The sequence below is a fragment of the Stegodyphus dumicola genome, chromosome X2, assembly GCF_044657685.1.
Source record: "Stegodyphus dumicola isolate Sdum_Otavi_A_Nest chromosome X2, ASM4465768v1".
Taxonomy (NCBI): Eukaryota; Metazoa; Arthropoda; class Arachnida; order Araneae; family Eresidae; genus Stegodyphus; species Stegodyphus dumicola.
Genome location: NC_140781.1, coordinates 119857775 through 119880100, shown reverse-complemented (window position 1 = coordinate 119880100; position 22326 = coordinate 119857775). Strand labels below are relative to the sequence as shown.

General features: G+C 33.4%; 1 protein-coding gene across 1 annotated transcript in view; it reads left to right on the top strand.

Annotated features, from left to right (window-relative positions):
* Positions 1-22326, top strand: part of LOC118187551 (nuclear receptor subfamily 2 group C member 2-like) — a 313745-nt gene that overhangs the window by 55689 nt on the left and 235730 nt on the right. The window contains exon 2 of the mRNA XM_085809580.1: positions 12925-13155. The gene's annotated coding sequence lies outside the window, so the exon portion shown is untranslated. The remainder of the gene's footprint in view (positions 1-12924; positions 13156-22326) is intronic.

The window sequence follows — 22326 nt, the reverse complement described above, 5'->3', positions numbered from 1 at the left end:
TATTTATAATGAAAGCAGTCTGCGATATGTGTGTTGCGATACGGGATGTAAATTCTGTAAAACAATCATATTGAATTTCAACTGGAATTCTGCGGATTTCAGGAATCTAAACATCGCATTTTATATAGGGAATTTATGTTTGCGGGAAAGTATTATCTGTATGTGAATAGATTCGTTATTATTAATACAAATAAGCGTCAAATGAAAGAGAAACGCCATAATGTAAAATATAATATTAGGCCAAAAAAAAAAAAAAAAAAAAAAAAAAAAAAAAAAAAAAAAACCAGCGTCTTAGTCACAAGTCCAAAAATTGCAAACATTCTCAGCGATTTTTTACCTTTTCTTTTAATGAAATGTTATTATCTGTAGTAGTTTCTCTCTCCCCCCCCCAGTTCTACATAGTACAAAAAATTATTTGCTCCTGAAAAAGAAGCACCTTCGAAATTCATAGAATTTTAATCCAAGTCTACACCAAACTAAGCTAGCTTTTTTGCCTAATTACTATAAAACTGAGGATATTTTCTGTTCTAATAAAGTTGGTTAATACGTCTGTAGATAGTAGTATACGTACATATTTGAAAAATGTTTTCAAAAGGTATGATTTTATTTATAGGTCCAGAAGGCCTGCATGAATTTTTTACCATGCCAGTTAAAGGTTAGCTTGCCAGAGGTTTAAAAAACAGTTATCTTTTCCGACATTCTAGTAGAATATTAATATATATTTAGTTTTACCGTTCACAGCATGATATGTTTAGCAACTCTAGAACTAGGATTCTGCTTTGCACATTTTTTTTTTTTTTTTAAATCGCTTTCCGAATTGACGTAAAATATACATATTAAAGCGAATTGTTTTTCTTTCTTATTTTAAAAAGTTAAGAAATTTTTTCTGTTTCTCTGTTTTATTTTTTGGTGGTTAGTGAAAGCTAAATGCTTACATCTTTGGGTGTGGATTCAACTGAAGTCCTTTCTAGAAGCTAATGGTAATGGAAGAAGGAGTAGGAGTAAGGAATGAGATAAAGATAGCCTTTGTGTGCTCATGCGATAAAGCTCAAGCAGATAGCCTTTGAGTGCTTCTGTTTTCATTGAAATACTTAATTTTAAATAATCTAACATAACAGTTAAAGGAATAAAGAGATTGAGTCAAACTCTCCTAACAATAAAATTTATATTTCTATGGACTGTGTATCGATTTTGTTGATTGTTTTGGAAATGTTAACATAAATGTGTGAGCAAGATTAAAATGTGCACTTTGAAGTTTTCTTTAAAAGAGAACCCGCCAAAATTAAGACAAAAGGAATTTTTAAAGAGGAGTCATATAACTTTTATAGACTAGGTAACAAAAAATATTAAAGAGGATTTTCTGCATAAAGAAACCAACCAATCAAAATGGAAGGACAGTTATCTGATGCCTATATTTGTAATTAGAAGTAGACCCGCATACATAATTCAAGAACTGTTCACATCATTCCAAGGTCGCGCGCGATTCAAAAATGCTGAAGCAAATTACCTCCCCTAATAAATATCCAACATTTGCATGTCATCGGTGGGTTGGCTCAGTTGGGCCTTTGCGCGTGTCAATGATCTTAACAGGGTGGCCACGACCTTTCGCGCGCCCTTTTAGTAACCATAGCAACCAGCATACAGCGCAGAGGTTCGCAGGAGATTAAATACAACGGTCGGGGGAAAAAAAGAACCATTTCTTAAAATAAAGTTATTTAATCAGATGCTAAAGATTCATACGTCGTAAAGCATCATTGCGTGTTCAGAAAGGCTGATGCCGCATGATAGAAAACTGTGGTTTTGTGGCATGGATGTCAAGAGGGAACATTTTTTATTTGAGTTTTATTTATTTACGTTAGCGGGTCTTTTTTACTTTCTCTTAACAAAGGAGAGGCGTAGGCTTTCTTCCTTTGCGAAGCAGCATAAGCATCACTTCGAAGATGAGTTGTTGTACTTAGGTAGATCTAGTCTGTAGAGTTGAATTGATTTATTCATAGTTAGGAGCAGCTGTGCCGTCTTAGACCGGACCTTTTTCTGTAAAAGAAGAGCATTTTTGCAATAGAGATAGGAGCATGGAATTATGGGACTTGCATTAATTTTTGTTGCAGACGTTTAGTGAATATTAATTATTAGTAAACTTCATTGTTAGGACCAATGGCTAATACTGGGTCATTGCACACAGTGTCTTAAACTCGCTCACGTAAAATCTGTCTTAGAAGTCTTCATAAAGTATTTCATTGTGGAGCACCTTTTGAAACAATTTTTTGTCGTATTTAATCTTTACATCAAGGAAAAGCCTTAATACAATTCTTTGTTTCACCTGGAATATCGAATTTGTGATTACACTTCATGTTCACCACGTTAGGATTATTTGGTTTACGGCAAATCACGCGGTAGCCATCTGCCTAAGGGAAGGCATGCCTTCGAGGTGAACTTTTCGAAGGAATAGGCTTGTATTCAAGTTACACATGGCAAAAACCACGACGACTTCGGTGCAGCTAGCCCGTTCGCCGGACTTTGAATCCAGATCGAACTACCACCCCTCGGTTGCTGATAGGCATACTCCAAAGTCCGTTATATAAATTCCATAGAATAATATCAGTCAGACCCGTGCCTATATAATTTTTTTCTTCTGAGTCAAAGAGGTGAATGCCCTGTATCCAATGTAAGGAATCCCACCATTTGATGATAATATATCATATAATATAATGTAATGCAATATAATATATATAAAATGGAAGAAGAAATAGATTCCGCATAACAATAAAAGGTAACTTTGTCTGTACGCTTTTATATTCATTAAAGATAACTTTCAAATAATAATACACTCGTGTGCAAAATTAAGAGAATTTATCCATTATTTAGAATTTCTGAAAACCTAAATTACAGGTTTTAACGAAATTTGGTACGAATATACATTTATAACAGAGAAAGAGATGTATCATTCAAAAGTTATTTTATGAACGCATGATTATCAATAAAGGTCATAATGCAGAGATTTCTAAAATCCACTTTACGATATCGAACTGAAAATGATTGTTGTATAGGGTATGGTCCCCTCTCCTAACCAGACAGGTCGCACAGCATCACAGCGTACTGGACAGGAGACAGATAAGGAGTCACTGTGGCAGTCAATTCCACTCCTGCAGCAAGACAGTTTTCAACTCCGGGATAGTTCTCGGAGGGATGGCAGGATAAAATTGCCCTTTCAAGAGCGTCCCAGACAAACTATATAGGGTTAAGGTCAGGAGATCTGGATGACTAATCCATGTTGCAAATAACCTCACTTTCCAGGTAATCGTCGACCAGCTGAGCCCTATGTGAACGAGCGTTATCGTCCACTAACTGGAACACAGGACCAACTGTACCTCTGAGAAGTCAAATATAAATCCCTAAGATCTCCTCTCTATACCTCATAGTACTCATGGAGCTTTTGTGAAATATAATGCCTGCCCAAATCATTATACCTTCATGACCGTAATGACCCTTTTCCCTGATGAAATACGGATGGTATCGTGTTCCAGGCTCTCTCCAGATACAAGTACGCTAAGAATCAGTTTTCAAGCTGAATCTCGACTCGTCTGTAAATTAAAGGTGCTCTACTGAAGTCTAGTCCAAAGCGCATGTTGTTTGCACAATGATAAACGCTCTGTTGTGTGCTGCAGAGAGCCGTACGTAAACAATGGAGTCCTCTGGTATACAACTCTACCTCTGAAGCCTTCAAACAATTGTATACCATGAAATTCGAGTCCCAGTGGCAGCATACAGCTGTGAGTGCTGTGTCGCAGCGCTGAAGGTGCCAAATAGCGATCTTCATGCGTCGTGTGGCTTTTTGTCGATCTTGTCCAGGTCTTCTCGATACGGATCCAGTGTCCTAAAACTGTTTCCACAAATTTCAGACGCTTTGAGCGTTACGTTGAGCTCTGCAGCCATCTGCGCTTGTGATAGGCCTGGCTCCAGTCCACCGAGAACTCTCCATTTCATTTCATTATCCATACGTTCTTGGCTATTCATTTTACTTGATGCCTTCTAAAATTTATCCAAATCTTGCAAGAAACTCTGCGAATGTCGTGAAGGAGTATGAGCACACATATCGCCGAAAACTCCTCATGCGCTTACATTCCCTCCGCATTCACAGCCCCGCATACACGCACGTGTACGCTTACGTATTCGACCCTGAATATTTGTATAATCCTTAAAAGTTTTGCACTCATTTTTTTTCAAGTATTTTTAGTAACCTAATTTTTCGTGCTTTTAACGAAAAACCAGTAATTTTTCAAAATCGACTTGATCACTTAATTCATGTTCTGTAGAGAAAGTACCCGTGTTTGAAAATTTTTCTTGACCAAATGTTATATAATTTTTTATTATTTAAAGTGTGCTGAAGGTTCTTTCGCTCATAGTAACTTTGACTGGCAACGTTAAATATATTCTTAATACTGCCCCCAAATTCGGTTAGGAGTGAACAAATTTGTATTCTTGAGTTATCCTTTAAGACTCACCAGTGGCCGAGTGGTCAAGACCTCTGAATAGTAGTAGTTCGACTGGCTTGGGTTCACACCCAGACGAACGGGGTGGCTGCATTGTTGGTTTTCGTGGCTTTTCCCGTGTGTAACGTAAATGCGAGCCACTTTTTCTCAACAAGTCCTCCACAAAGGAATCCCTCCTCTTAGGTAGAATGCCCTGGTGGCTTTGTTATATTCAAATAACCTAGCCTAACCTATCCTTTAAGAGTCTGAAGCTTGACTAGAATTTACGGTTTTGATAGTCTGAAGCTTGTTTTAAGATTCTTTAGTGTCCGGAATTAGTGAAATAACGTGGTTTTAAAAAGTAGATATTTCTGATTGAATTTCTGCATTCTTTATAGCATACGGATATTTACTACTAAACTATACGGTATTGCTTTTAAACTACTTAAAACCAATGATTAATTAATTTCCACCAGTTACGAAATGAAAATCATAAAATAGTTCGCTTAATTTTCTTTCTCCATTTTAGTTACGAGATCAAAATATTTCATCATCCAGATCAAACATGCATTTCTTTAATTTTTACTATTAAAAAATATTTTTCTAAAAAATTCAGTTTCTTGTCAATTGATTCCTGTTAGTCTGATTCTTAATTACCTTTCTTTTTCATTTCTGTTCAAATTCTGCTTATATATTTATTTCTAAAGCTAAGTTCTGATCTGCAGATTTTATTCTCTTTTCATTTATTTTCTTAATTCTGGCTCCAACTCATCGTGTTCCACAAAGTATACCACGAGGCTTACACAAGTAAATTATAACACTAATAAAAAAATTAATCGAAAATATAATAACACTGCAGAGTATTTCGGAATTTTTTTCAACAGTTTTTTAATTTTTACTTTTTAATTACTTAGATTATTTGTAAATACAATTCTTTAACAGTACTTATTCTTGATGCCCTTGCATGTCCGTGTTATTTTAAATACAAGAACACTGTTATAAGACTGGCACATATATATCTTTGTAGAAAATTGTTTAGTGCGTGTTATTCTGCAACGGAAAAAATCCCATACTTTAACATAAACTGTGGTTTCATAGAAAAATTTTGCAACAAATTTTTAACAATTAATTTCTTAAAAGCAAAGTTCACAACAACTCCTTAGAAAACCCTCCGCGAAAGCATCTCTTTCCTTAGGCAGATAGTCCTCGCGGGAACTTTTCCGAAATCAAATAAACCAAACGAAACCAACCGTAGCAATTCTTAATTGACGCTAATAATTCTATGTACATCATTATACTGATGTTAACTGAACATGATTTTTATGCTGAAACCTAAAATTATCTTAACAAGTTTCCGTCGCTGAGTCAAAATTTATTAAATGAAATTAATTTTATGGTATTTTTTCTCTATTTTACTTTTCTTCACCTTATAAGGTACTTTCTCTTTCCTTTTTGCATGGCTTCGTGGTGTAATTGGAAGCATACTCGACGCGTATTTCGAGAGGTACAACGTTCGAGTCCTGGCGAGGTCATTGCATATTTTTCACGTCTCCTGTTTCAAAATAACCTAATGACTCTACAAATGACGCCTGAACTTACAGGTGATGGATAATAATTCCTCGGCACTGGGATTTGTCGACTGGGTCCCCTTATCCCCAGTCGCCCTTTAAAAGGGGGGGAGTATATAATATATTTTCTCCCTTCTTCCAGCATGCCTTCGCGGTGTAACGGTAGCACACCCGACGCGTATTTCGAGAGATCCAGGGTTCGAGTCCTGCAAGGGCACTGCAAATATTTCAAGTCTCCTGCTTCAAAATAACCTAATAACTCGTACAACCGTTAACATGGCTCAGTGAATTCTAACTTGTTAAGTAAAACTTGTAACTTTTATTTTATGAGATATTCCTCATTGCGAAAATTTTTCTAAATGACTAAATAATAATTCTGTGGTCTTGGTTTATCAGTTAATGTTCCTGTCCACAAGTCGCTCGAGGACGCGCGAGCAAGGTCTTGTAACAGCGGTAGAAGAAAGCAGTCTGACGAAAAATGGCGCGTAATTACTATTTATACTAGCGGTTATATAACATGCCAGAATGTTCTCGAAAGTACTGGTCTAGGGGGGGAAGATCTTGAAATTGCGGAAAGTTAATTATAGGCATGGAGGTAGGAAAGGGGGGAGGGGCCATTCCGCGCTAGAAGTGAAGCACTGCTTTAAAGCTTGGGTCACCAGACGGGGTGTTCTTTGTTTACATTCAGAAGCTCGCTTGACAAGATTCTGATAGTATTTCGACACACGACAATTCCATAGAAATCGAAAAGGGACACTCTCGCATGAAAGAAACATTCATAGTGTGATGGATAATAGCAATTTGTATAGTTTACTGACATTTACGCAAAAATCACATCTTGGTTATTTTTCGATAACTAACAACAGCGATTTTGATTATGAATTTGTTTTATAAAATTCTAAGCAGTTACACTACAAAGATATAGATTTTAAGAAAATTGCTAAAAGAGATCTGCCAAAATTTATTTTCTAGAAGATTTGAAAAGTTTGAAACTTGATGGCTAAATGTAAATATAAAATTATGTATGTTAAAATATTTGTAATTAGGCACATAGGTCAGATTAAGTTTTTATTAAATAGAGTAACGCATGCAAGGGCTATCTGCCTAAAGAGAGAGATGCCATCGTGGAGGAATTTTGAAGAAAAACTGACCTTTGAGTGGGTATTAAAAATAATACTTATAATTTTCATTCAAATTATATTCATATATATTTTTATGTAAAACTTTCGGGTGTATGCTAAATTAGTGTAAATTACTTTACACGAAAAATATAGTGAATGCACAGAAATTAAAGATTTGCACATGCCGGAAATGATAAATAGGAAATATGTATGGGTATTTATGCATGTGTTTGCAAAAAGGATGTATCTGCCTTTGACAAAATACTTAAATATTCATTAAATTATTTATAAATGTATTTGAAATGAAGAATTTATTCACTTATAAACAACTGTGAAAGTACTGTGAAGAAATCTAATGATTAAATGTATCTAATTTATAATGATTATAAATGTTATCTAAATATATAATAACCTTAATATTGAATTGGAAACATAAATTGAAATCCTGTTGACAAATACGTTATAAAACTATTTAAGCAAGAATTGTTCGTATTGGAAAGCAATCTGTTAAAAGGTATTGTAAAGCAAATGCTATGAGATGCGCACTTAAGAACGTAATAAAGAGTTTTGGAATATGTATTGTTGAAATGAAGGGTAAAAAAAAAAAAAAAAAAAAAAAAAAAAATCTGATAAGTATAATTAAAAGAATTATTCCCTTTACATTTTATAATAACTCAGTTACAAGTTTTAAATAATACTTTAAAAAAAATAAATCTGATAAGTATAATTAAAAGAATTATTCCCTTTACATTTTATAATAACTCAGTTACAAGTTTTAAATAATACTTAAAAAAAAAAAAACTTATTTTATTCCCTTTCAGAAATGTTCAGAGAAAGTCAAATACCTATTTAATTATTAGGAATTAGCGAAATACTTATTTAAAGTATTTCGCTAATTCCTAATAATTCTCTAATTTAAAATGAACCGAATAGAGCATTAATTATAAATTGACTTACATTTTTCGATTTAAAAGAAGCCAAAAAATCATGTCATATTTAAGAAAGTATTTTAGGAAGAAGCTCTATAAATAGAAAAGAAATAATGCATAATTTTAATATTAATAATACAATAAACTTTGATCTTAATTTTTGTACCTTAACCGAATAAAATCGAATTACCTTAATTTTTTTTCTAATGTAATTAACGAAAATTTGTGAAAATATTTCATTCAAATTAAACCATTCTGAGAAAACTGTCCTGTGAAAAGTATAGCATTTAATTCCGTTCAGAATGAAATGTTGTTTAAAAATATGTTGTTTTCACATATTTAGGACTCTGAAGTGTTGTAGAAAAAGAAAATATATACATTTATATGTATATTTGCAACGTAATTAGAAAATATTTACACCCGAACGCGTCAAATCCCATAGAACTCAATGGTAAATGACCCAATGTTTTGGTCACCACGTAGGGATCGCCGGTGCTTCAGAGCAGGGTACGGAGAAACTTGTTTAGGGCGACTCCATCTTACTTCCTACCTCCATGATTATAGGTTGCCTGTTCGCGCAGAGCGAAGCCATCGTATCTTTTATATTTTACATCTTCCCCCCCCCCCACTTTCTAACGAGAGGCTGGGAGAGCAAAAAAATTAGTGAAGCAAGAAAAAATTTAGAGTATGAGGAAAGACATGAAAAAAAACATCCAGGACATAGCCTTACAAACTTTAACTATGCCCTATCATAACTCATGATCTTTCTCATATAATTAGAAAATGCTTAATTATATAATTTTAGGATGGAACCTATGATTTATAAATAAACATGTAATTTATTACTAAACATCTAATTTAGAACTATAAAACAATAATATATGTAAAAATAATACCAAATAATAAATTAGAATCATAAAAGTCCTCAATTTTCTTCAAAATGTCCATTGAAAAGTGAAGAGGCCTTTCACGAAAATAGCTGAAGTCGAATGAAATATTTTTTAAAGTCTGTCGATGCCAATAAGTCCACAAAATAAAAATAAGTCTACAAATGTTATGCACTTTTTTCAATGACGGTGGTTCCTTAGTAAGTTTCGAACCTGTGCGGGGAAACCCCAATGGATTTCGAATCCTAGTCATATATATAAGATCATATATAAAAGGCCACCCAGCGGCCGAGACCTAAGTCCATTGAACTCTAGTAGCTCCACCCGAGTTAAAAACACCTCTACCAACCAACCTTTCTTATAAGCAGATAGCCCATACTTTGCGATTATTCACATAACCTAACCTAATCATTCTTAAAACTGCACTTCACTTGCTCTGCTATTCTGGTCATAGATATTTTACATCAGCACTCCAATGATGTGACAAAATCAGACTAATCCAGAACCGGAATCGCACTTGGAATGTATGACATAGTTTAGAGTGGTTTTTTAACCGCTTAGTTAGTGGTCTACTGAATGCTATTATGTTATACAAAATTTAGATATTTTAAAAATACGTTTTATCTTGTAAAAGTCGCACGACAAAAATATTTTGGAATTAATAAGTACACGTCATAAAAGAAGCCTCGGTGTACTAAGGTTTAATCTATACCTGTCTCTGACATTTTTACGTCCATAAAATACATCCAGTTTTCATCACTTTCCTGTTATATAATGTAAATACAAGCTAATTTCCCTTAGAAAACCTTCACTAAATCATCTGTATCAATCTTTGAGCAGGTTTAGTGCGGTTTTCGGTAAATTCAGATCTAATTATTGATTATATTTCGCTAATACTACTTTAAGTTTCAAAGTTATGTCTTTCAAAGAAACCTTTCTTGATCTATTTCATTTTCGTAGTGTTTTTAATGTTTGAAAACCATAAAAAAAACAGGTATATTTTCCCTCAGCTAATGAAAATATTGCCACCTTTAAGACTCACAGTAGCGAGAAAAGGCTTATCAAAACTTAGAAAATTTATTTTTATTTTTAAAAGTAATACGATATAAATATGGCTCTCAGTTTTCTAATATGCCATAAAAAGCTGAGCTTTATTAACAAATTAGACAAAAGCTGTTCAGCAGTAGAATTATCTCTTCCCAATCAAACGGGATAATTTTATGAACATATTCGCTAGTGAATATCTAAAAACAATGTTTTTTACATAAGAGAGAGGAAAAAAATTTGCACAGAATGTTTATTTGTAAAAAAAAAAAAAAAAAAAAAAAAAAAATTATTAATTATGACAATATGATAGCCAACTAGTGACCTTCTGCCCGTGAGATTTCTTTTATTTTTAATTTTTTATTTTTTGGTGGTGGTTCCTGCAAGGTAAATAGAATTTGGAATTTTCTGGTTATAGGATAATACATTCGCACCAGGCAGTTGTCTTAAAAAAAAAAAAAAAAATTTATATACCCAACTGATACTTTGAGCGAGAAAAGATAGTTGCATTATTAGTTTAATTTCAACTGAGATAAATTTTCTCTAAACATAAAAACATGGGTAGTTATTAAAATAAACAAAGAACGAAATGGAATGACTCACTTTGAAAACATTTTTATACCAATACTTAAATTGGAAACAAGAATACTATTATAAGGGATAAGTAAAACGCATTTAATTTAAACCCATATCAATAAACAATCTTAGCGCATATATCTTTCTCTAAAAGTTCCTTTTGGTCTGTGTTATCCTGAAATGGATTATTATTTGGATTTCGATTATGACAAAGCACATGAGGGCTATCTGCATAAGGAGAAGAGGAGGACTTTAAGAGAAACTAGCGCGTATTCATGTTACACATGAGGAAAATCGGGGAAAACACCTATACATCCAGTTCGTTTGCCTGAGGTCGAACTATCGGTATTCAGCAGTCTTAACCACTCGGCCACTGAGGGGGGGGGGACTATCCCATAACGGAATTTTTCGTGACCGAATTTCCGAATTTGTGCATGTTTACATACTTCTGGTTAACTTAATTCTGTACATAAATTATTTGAAGCCTTTAGAAAACAACCGTTGTTTATCACTCAAGACATATTCCAAAATATCGGCTTACATGCTGAGTGGCCCTCGACCACTCATCTCCTTAAAACTGGCTTTGAAAGGTACAGGATTAGTCTCTACTTGATTATGGTTAGACTGCTTTGTGGTATGAAGGCATGACCAGGAGTAATCAAATGAAGAGTGGCCGCTAGTTACTTCTGTATTTTTAAAAACACTTCAGGTCACTTTTCTGTATTCAACTGCTCGTTCCACTTGTCCACTACCTCCTATTAAATACTGAATCAGTTTATTTTAATTGTGATTTTATTCTTTTAGCCTGGGATCTCGATAGCTTTACTTTCATATTTTACCCAAAATTGTGGATTGTGAATTTTACAGGCTGTCACCTTATCACCCTTTAAAATTAATGAATGTTGAAAAGCTAAATAAACATGCATCAGCGTTGGGTAACTGTTTGCTCCAGGACCCTCTTTTTTAGGGTTCTGCATCCACGCGATTCGTTTCAAAAAGCCAGTTATATACGCAGAAATAAAGAATCCAAACATCATGTACTCTTTATCTTGCTTCACAAATGGGATCTGGTATTTTGGATTAAATCTGAAATCTGCACATCGTCTTGCATAATGAATGACTAGTTTAAACTGGCATTCGTCTAAAGCATCTCACGGCTCATTTCTGGAGTCCATTTTAGATAGTTTTTGATTCTTTTCGATTCTTTATAGAAATCACCAATTTTTCCATTAGTCAACTCCCTTAATATCCATCACCAGACGTACGGTTTTTCACAACGGTCACATAAAATTTTAAGATTCGTATTTTCGCTGTCCGTTCGGTGTGGAACATCGACTGCGGTTTTGCTAGTGTTCAATTTAATTTTTCGTACCATTTATTAATTTTTAATCTTTCGTCATCATCCAGCTTGATACCGTAATGTAACAAGAAAAATTACACTTAGTTGCATGTTGAAAACTTCATCAGTTTCTTTTCACTTATGCAAGCTTTTATTTACTTATTTCTTTATCTAAGTAATAGCGTTTTCCGGCCCCATCAGTAGCTTGAGTGATTAAACACTGCCGAATACTGGTAGGTCGTTCCAGGCTCCAGGCGAATGGGCTGGTTGTGTGATTCTTTTTCTTCAAGCGTACCAGTTTATATTAGAAAGCCCTCGGCGAAAGTATCCCTTTTCTTAGACATATAACCCTCGTATGCTTTGTCATACTCACATAACTAAAAACTACAGCATTTTCTCGTAGATGGATAAACCTTTAGCTTTCGTATATAGCAAAATTAGATGCATAGCTTTCAACTCCCCCGGTTTTTCATCACATTTCTCAGTCTCCCGCTAGATCGTCAAGTCTCTCGATTTTTAGGTTTCCCAGAAATAAATGCATTTTTTTAAAATTAAGGAACTTAAATTATGCATATTTCATTCCCGCACCCCTGGTGATTTTCAGCATTGATTTTTCTTATTAAACTTTATTTGATCTGAATTGTCTTAGTTTATACTGTAGATATATATAGAACTTTTTATGAAGATTCAATCAATGTTTAATTAGTTAATATTTGTATCTAGTTCTGTTTTACATCAATATATGGTATTTATTAAGTTTATCCACACAGAAGTGTGTTCATTAATTATGAATTTTATTTTCCTCGTATTTATAAATACTTTGAGAAATAATAACTTTCCTTTCCTATTAAGGACTTTTTCAGCATAAAAATGAAAAAAATTACAAGATGAATTAACCAAAAAGCATAAAATAAACTCAAGCTTTGTAATGTATAGCTTATTGAGTTTTAATTTTTTAGAATATTTACTAACATTTTTTTCTCCTTTATAGGTTACAAAAATACTCATGGTATGCTACTTAAATTTTAAAGTCATGGCTTAACCTAAACTGAAAGACTGAGTTTTTGGTAGGCTAAGAAGATGTTTCTCTCTTGCCCTGCTGAACTTAACCTTGCAAACATCATTGGCTGTACGTGTTATTTATACGTACAAGTTTTTACAAAACTGAGCAGATCAATGAGTACGAAAGGCTGAGATTCTACTAAAACGCAAGCCACTCTTCGTGAGTATTTAATTTCCTTCTCAATGATTAAGCATTAATTAGAGTTTAAAACAATTATGTTGATCATAACAAGAATATCTTTAAGTGTTTTTCTTTACTGATGTCTGATTGTTATGAAATTTTCATAAGTCGCATGATACTGAGAGAGAAATTTTTTGTAGCTAAAACCTGCTATATATTTATATTTAAATTTTAGGTCATTTTTAAAATCTTAGCTTGATTAAATTGGAAAAGAAACGCTTTCAAAATTTTTCCTAATGCTTTCAAAACTTTATCGTGATGGTACACAAGCATTTTAGTTTTTTCATGTTTTATTATTATTTTCCTCGACAGATGGCACTACGTTTGTTTTTAATTGCTCCGCCCATTGATTTCGATATAATAGTTGCGCTCCTCCCATTTTTCGCTTTTTTTTTTTTTTTTTTTTCCTGAAGAACACGACTTGTGCCTAATCGCTTTCGAAATCAATATTGAAAAATCTACGCGAAATTAAGGTCACTTTTTCCCCAGTTTTAAATTGGATTAGTTGCTTAGTGGTTATTATTATGGTTAAAAACTCCTATGGTCATCTGCACCAGCCTAAAACAGCTCCATTTGTAAAAATACATATAACGAGAGAACCAAAAAGGATACAATAACCCACTGAAACCTATCGCTGATAATGTACGTAAAACATCAATGCGCAAATGTGTACACTTTGTGCCAAAAAAAGGGGGCAGTTCTATATCCCTCGTTCTATTGAGCCGATTGAAGAAATTTAACTTGCGTTTTTAATGTCTCGAAAACGCGACTTAGAATTTATATATAGCATTGTTCAAAAATAGGAATTTTTCTGAAATGACATAACTATTTTTTCCGTATTTCGACTCAAATTATGCCAAAGTGCCAAGTTTTTGTAAAAATCCCGCGAGTAGTTTTTAAAAAATTAGCTCTCAAAATTTTAGCTTCTCAGTGTTTATTGAATTTGGTATATATTTATCAATATCTTTTTTTTTTTATTAAACTTAGTATATTTTTCTTTCACGATTCGAAATTTAGGTTCAATCCAAATAAAATTAACAACTATTTTCTGATTTGTTTTTAAAATTTGTATTTTTTAGTAACATTTATAAATTTTTCAAAAAACGTTTTGACTTATAATCTCTAAAACTTTTGCCATCATCTTAAAATAAATATATTTAAGCATACCTGCAAAAAAAAAAAAAAAAAAAAAAAAAAAATTAGAGCTTTTTATTCAAAATTCTCCAAAATATACGTGAGTTTATACATCGGCACGTTTTAAAATGTGGCATATTTGTTATAAGGGATAATAACGCCAAATGTGGTTTATGCACTTTGTTAAAATTATTTGAAAGATCGAACGATGCACCTTTTTTCTGCTTGTTCACAATGATAGAGAAAGGGAAATAGGTCACCATAAATTAAAAATTTTGCCAAGTGAATTATGCTAGGCACAAACTGAAACAAAATGCGCCAAGATAATTTTTTTAATTTCTTCGTTTCTCACCAGATTTTTCAAGATTTATTTAGGCATAATTTGAGTTGTAGAATCGAAATATGAAAAAACCTTGGTATGTCATTACAGAAAAAGTCCGATTTTGTGTCAAAATACCAATGTTAGAGCATTGCTATATATAAATATAATATATATCCTAAGTCGGCTTTTGAGACATGAAATAACTTTCGTCAGCCGGCCCAGTAGAAAGGAAGACATAGAACTGTCCCCTCCTCCCTTTTTTTGGTGCGGAGCATATAGTGTAATAACAAAAGCCTTGATATGTGTAATTTGTCAAAATACAAAGCGTATACCTGTACAAATACATGTACTTCGTAGCAATAGTAATTATTGAACGAAGGCAAAATCTCGAATGGCCATAAATACTGATATACAGCAATATGGTGATATGATCGAAATCAATAAGATGACAGGAATTTATAATGAAATTTTAAAAACGATTATTTGTGCATATGAAGTTAAAATTGGTAAAAGAAGGGGAACAGTATAAAATGATAATGATAAAACTGCAAAGTAGAGGATAAGAATTTTGATTATGATATGCATTAAAGTATATTTTAAGACAAGGGAACAGATTAAAATTGTGTTCTCATCGAATTAGACCAACTAAATTAATTTGAGAATTGCTAAATTATTAAGTACGACTGTATTCCTTAATTGAGTAATTCGCATTATTCTTAAGTTTAAATGTAACCTAAAATTTAAACAGAATTACTAAACGGCATGTGCAGAACGTGACCTAAAATATTAAATAAAATTGTATGGAATAGGTACTGCGCGCCTTTCTTTTCTTTTTTTTTTTTTTTTTTTTCCTTATATTTTGATTCTAACTTAATATAAAATTGCAAAAGAACATTTTTTAACGTAGAAGGATAGCCATTGCGTGCAAAAAATTTACTTGTAGTTAACATCAACGTAGTCACAGTGAGTATTACCATCCTGTAACAATTAGGGTACAGGGTTTCTGTGCAGGGTGTTTATAAAGTTCTTGTGAAAATTTGAATGTTAATAACGACGTCATCTTAAGCAAGTAAGCGGCAGCAGCATGGATGAAAAGCGTCTTACCAGCAGGAGAGCTCACGCGGAAAAGGGCAGAGTATCATAGAACTTCAGAGGAAGAAGGGTGGAGTCGGAAAAGTTTCAGTTCACAGTTTTGGTTTACAAGTAATTTAATTGGACAAGAGGCATCTGCATTAAAACGTTACATAAGATAGAAAAGTCTGGAACCTGTGAGAAGAGATGAATTTAGGGCCATATTACCAAATTTAGAATGTTAATTTTGAGGTCGTAAATTATTTTTTTGAAACAGCTATCATATTTTGTTATATCTTACATATCCCCCCTTCAAAAGAAAAGTTGGATGAGCAGGGTTGAAGAACAAGCATTAGAGCAGCAAAATGTGAAAGATATAATTTTGAAAATACAAACATATTAACTTTTAAACAAAAAATTATTGTCATAAAATTTTGACCAATATTTTGAATCAATTTTGACATTTCACTGAATGTCATAAAATTTTGAATTCAATAATAATTTTAGACACTGTACTCTTTTAAAACAATTGCACATTTTAGTGTTCTGAGATAAGAATGTCCAATGAAATTTTGTAAAGTTCTTGATAGTTCCACATGGTAAAAGTTCAAATTTTTTTCACAAACTAAATGTTCAAATAAAATTCTTTCAAATTTTTGTTGATGAAAATATTTCTATTATATTACAAATTAAGATGCTAATTTTCATATTATTTAATTATGTTTTCCAAGGAAGGCATTTTAAAATATAAAAATTTTGTAAACATCATTCATAAACACAATTTCAAATTTTTCACTATTATTAAGACATTTAAAATTTACTTATTCTTTACAAAACTTGAAGACTCCACAACTTTATCTAAATACTAGCATTTCCATCATATTGGTTTATCAGTTGAGCAAACTGGTGTTTAATATTCTTCACCAGTGGCCAAAAGATTTGCCAAATTAGCAGTTACTGTAGAAAAGGCCTCCGTTCCTTCTGTAGAGGCAACTGGCCTTTTTCGAACTGCTGTCATTCCATATGAATATTAAAAACACACTCCATTGTATGAAAAAATAAAAATACTTAGATGAAAAAAAAATGTATTTTTTCATAAGGTGAGAGCCTTCAACGTTTATCATAAAAACATTAAAGAAATTCCTACAACTCAAAATTTTCAAACAATAATTTCATTTTTAAAATACAGTAAAAATGAAAAAAAAAATTAAACAATAGTACAAAAATATTATTTGCATTAGAAACCTTCCCTAAGTAAAACATTCCTAATTTTTACCAAATTCAATAATTTCTTTTTCCCAATTCAGAAATACAAAACTACATTTTAAATAAATCATAATATTTTTTTAATTGTTAACATTGATCTTAAAATGATTAAAGCAAAATATTACGATCAATAAATCATAATACAATTAACTTTTAAATGCAATTTTTTTAAACGTAATGTACTCAATTTGGAAATTAATATCACTTCCTTTCATTAATATCACTCGAATGCAATATGATAATATAGCATTCGAGATCCAGAATCATCGGGACTTCAGTGATTTTCCGAAATTCAAAATTTCCAGATTTCAGGATCATCATTTTAAATCTAGTAAGATAGATGACGGGTTGACATGGCACATTTCCTTATTGTTTATGTCAGATAAAAGAATACTCGCCCCCCCCCAGTAGGACCGCCGCTGCGGCCGCACCGTGAGGCAGAATTCAGGGTGCAAAATTTTAGAATTAAGAGGAGCACCAAGCAGTGAAAATTAGGAATGGCAATTTTTTCAGAATTTAGGAGAGGTATTGGGCAGCAGAATTTAGGGAAGTATTTTAGTAGCAGAAGAGATTACACATGGCGGCAAATGCATAACGCCAGCCCTGGCATCCTCCAACTACTCAAGGACCGAAAATGTGATCCTGGACGACGTCAATACTAGACCAATCAGTGTATTATTATTGATTACGCTGCGACTGCCTTGGTAGCTCGCGTTTAAAAGTGGCACGCAGGAATTTTAACCTCGAGAAAATCGCATTTACGGCCCCCCTGCTTCTTTTTACTAAGCACTATATTCTAAATTCCTAGATTTTGCGTGGGGGGCGGAATTTTTTAAATTATTTTATTTATTTATGTTTTGGCTGGTGGTCTTGAGGTCCGGATATGGGACATTCAGATTTCGAACTTCGTATTTTATATGAAATTGATTTTAAAGATGTACCACCCTGGGAAAAAAAATTAAACACCACATCACTACATTGCTTTATCTTGCGCTTAGAAATCTAGTGTCACTTCTCTCTGTGTCATCAAAATACTGTTATATGTCGAATATTTTGTTTAATTGTAGAAGTGAATATTTTAACAATGTGCCGACAGTTTTTTTCTCGCTGGCGTATATCATTCTGTATTTTCTGTATACTCAAGAATTATATTCGATTAAGAAGTGCTAAAATTTTTTTATAAAGAAAAGGGGTGATTACATTTTACAACAGAATAAGTTTTTATGAGCCTTTCGTCAGTAGCCAAATAGCCAATTTTTATCAGTTAAGTAATTTCTTTCGTCATTATAGGAAAGCTTTCATTTCCTTTTAGCTTTGTGTACTTATGCAATCGTATGCTGTAGAAAAATGTGTCATTGTAATCATATCATGACAGAGTCGTGTTTCCCATGAACCTTAACAGTCACCACATATGTGGCGACTGTATAAGGTATATCTCCCGCTTTCTTAGCGTGCCTTTGTGGTGTAGTGGTCAGCACACTGAGCCAGTATTTCAGAAGTCCGTGGTTCGATTCCAGGCGAAGGTGTTTGCTATTTTTCATCTTTCCTGCTTCGAAAAAATTCTAATGTCTCTACAGTGGCTCCCGAACTAAAAGGGTGTTGGATGAGGATTCTCCACACGCAGGATTTGGCGAATGGGTCCCCTAAAAACCCCAGTCGCCCTTTAAAAGGGGGAGTATATAAGGTATATCTCCCGCTTTCTTAGCATGCCTTCGTGGTGTAGTGGTTCTACACGCTGAGCCGGTATTCCAGAGGTCCGTGGTTCGATTCCCGGGAAGGCGGTTGCTAATTTTTTCTCTCTCCTGCTTTTCCAAAAATCCTAATGTCTCTACGACTGTATTACAGTTTTTGATTCCTGGAATCAAAATTTTCCGATTGTCTTTCATTGTGTAGTTCATAAATTTAAAGTTTAACCATACCCCATCCCGATAATCTGCGTTACATTAAAAAAAAAAAAAAAAAAAAAAAAAAAACCTTTATGCTTCAGATTTTAAATGACGTCCTAAGGGGCGTTTTTTTAATGTTTTGTGTTTTTAAAAATACGCCCCTTTGAATGTTATTTATTAAATATCATGTTCTTTGCACTTGAACCGTAAAATGCAGTTTAGTAACAATGTCGCAAAATAATTTTAAAATGAGCATATCTTTAGAATTTCCGATGCACAGTTCCGCGCCCCGCTGGAGATAAAAAGATTTTTTCCCCCCGCCGTAGAGTGTTGCCATTGCTCGCTTTTAAATCGTTGAGTTTGTTACTCAAAATTCGTTATTTCCAAATTCCAAATTTCACATTTGGTCTTCCAAATGCCCATATTCGTAGGAGGATTACGTCATTCAAAATTCGATGGCTCTATGTACCGTTGTTTTATCAGAGTGCGAGAATTATACATACATTTATGCAAATTTTTATTATTTAATTTCTTCAAATATAATGCAAGACTCTAACATTTGGTGGCAACACTTTGAAAAGTGAAACGGACATTTATAGTGATTCAACGCAAAATCGCGAAACGAAAACAATAGTCCTTCAGGAAAAAAGCCCCTTTGGAACAGAAATATTCGGAAGTCTCTGGAGGCTTAACTTTTGTTAATCATTTATTCAGACTTATAAATTATCTTTGATATATATGACCAACACCTGACAAAGAGCACAAATATTTTGTCAGTTATGGGACAGAAAGTAGAAGTCTAAATAGGTTTCTCATGTTCAATCAATGTAGCGTATCGCAGACATTTTTTTCATTGAATTGTAGAATTATCCTGCCTAAATGGGACCATAGCTCAAACACGGAGAATCTGGATAATTGGTTTATGCTTTTTCTGTAAGCCTAAATTTTAATTTTTCTGTAAGCCTTATTGAATGCAAGTAAGGAAGCTTTATTTTTCGTTCGTCGTGTTTTCTTTCAACAAAGACAGAACTGAAAGAAAAAAATTTTTCTTCAACAAAGAAAACAAATGAGAATAATTTACTTTTTTCATTTAAAAAGTAGAAAAGTGTTTCATTTCTTTAAAGTAAAATGCAAAAGACATTTTTTAAACGAAATTGTTTTTTCTTTTACAGCATGCAACCCATTTGTGCGTTAATTAATGAAGCCCATTTTTAATATTCTGTAAGCGCACAAACAATTTCTTTTTCAACAAAGGAATAAGACATTTTTTTAAATCTTATTTTTGTAGTCCTTGCAGCAACTCAAAATGTTGTTTAAATATGACAAAAATCAACCTTACATTGATCTTGGTCTATACTCTTAAGTTAACGGGCGCAGATCACAATTATACGAATCATATCAGATCACAATTATACAATTCTCGCGACACGAATAGCTAACCTGGTATAATAATAACAAGAAGCGATCTAATAATCGTAAACGATATAATAACATTCTTTCGATATTTTCAGTTGCTTTTTTGCTAATTGCTGTTTTTATTTATGAAAAAACGCAAAGATTTTTGGTAACGTTAAAATGAAATCGTCAGCTTTTTCCCACCTGTTTAATTTGAAATTAATGTGATTTTGGGGGTATTTCTTTTTGCGAATTTTCGTATTTATTTTGGATTGAATTAAATGGCTATTTTTTTCATATAGCATCTTACATCGTTAGGGTTACCATTTCTATCTCTTGCCAGATTTCGCGCCAACATTTACGTTTTTCGCTAACCAAAAAGTACTTTCTAGTCGTATTTTAATTTAATTTAGGTGCTTATTTGAACAGGACCTTTCTTTGTAAAGAATCTTGAAGAAATGGAATAACCACTTATTCATATCTTGGAAAATCCCAGATCGTAAAATCAATTGCTGATGGGAAAGAACTATTAGATGAAAAAACGTGTTTGCGATAGCGTTGCTTATAAAGGCAGCTATTACCGGGAAAGAAGGCAAACAAAAATGGCGACGCCTAGAGCCGAGAAAATACACCCAAATTCTGAAAAATGAAAAGAAATGGTTGGCTTTAACGGAAATGTACTGAGATAACCATCCTAAAGGATTACTTCTTGAGATTGGCAAAACAAAGTCGCTGAACATTGGTAGTTCGACCGGGTTCAAATCTTGGTGAATGGGCTGGCTGCTTGGGTATTTTTACGAAATTCCTCATGTGTAATGTAGATATGAGCCAGTTTCCCTTAGTTAGTTCATCCCTCCCTTTAGGCTGATAGCTCTAATGTGCCTTGCCATAATGGAAAAAAAAAAAAAAAAAAAAACCCGAACTTCTTATGTTCAAAAAAGTTTTCGTAGAGGTAGAAGTAGATGGGATACCAGAATTTCACCTTTGGTCGCACGGGTATAGTTCCATCGCACTAACTGTGCAGCTGTGCCCCAGATTTGAGGAAGAACATCTCGAGAAGTTGATACCAAGGCCTCTCAACCTTCTTCCGCCATTAACAAACCATGCGAGTAAACTTTCGGCTCGATAATATTTCACGTGCTTCCATGCGTCACCGACACTATGCATTTACAAATATCCATGCCTTCGGATCCGGGCCGAAAGGAACGGCAGCCAGCACCGCTATACGACTTGAAAGTGAAAATGATGTGATGGCGAAAGTATGTTTTCTCACAGGAATTATCAAGCTCGCGCTTGTATTTTTCTAGAAAAATTTGTTTGGCACATGTTGTCCTAATAGAAGAAAATCCTTAGAAATGTGCTGTAAATATGCCGTCTTCAGATGTATCATGTAAGTCTGTTTACTGGAGATGTTACGAAACATAACTGAATTCTTAAGGTTAGTACAGAATTTTCCAACTCTTTAGTCATATCCATTTCGCTAACTCGGAGATGAGCCAAAACTACTCGCAACTAAATCGGGAAGATTTTTCCTCTTTACCTTTATGCGGTAGCTAAAGCGCTGAGAAAAAGGCACAGCGTGGTCGCTTGATCTGTGCCATATGCTCAATATGCGCCGATCTCTATCAACCATTTGCATAAAAGCTCTTCAGTTTTAACAAACAACGTTACCATTACTATCCGCATCCTTTTTTATTGTATTTTAAGATGAATCAGCCCAACATCTAACGTGTCAACGTCCAACGTGAAACATGGTTCCAGTTTCGACTAAGACAGTTCAGAAGCCGGGATCAGAGAATCTCATATTTCTCTTTCTATGTCAACAACAACAGGAGCTGGATTAACCATTAAGCAAGCACTTGCTTAGGGCATCAAGGACAGAGGCACCCCAAGATGGTACTTGGAATTCATAGAAAGAACGCGACAAAAAAATTATCAGTGCTCGGTTTATTGTGGAATGTATGAAGTTAAACCAAAAACTGACAGAAAAAAGAAATTGGGGAAAAACAGGTATTGTACTGTAAATGTATTATGTAAGGGAACTAAAATCTCAAGAAAATAAAAAAAAAATTGCCT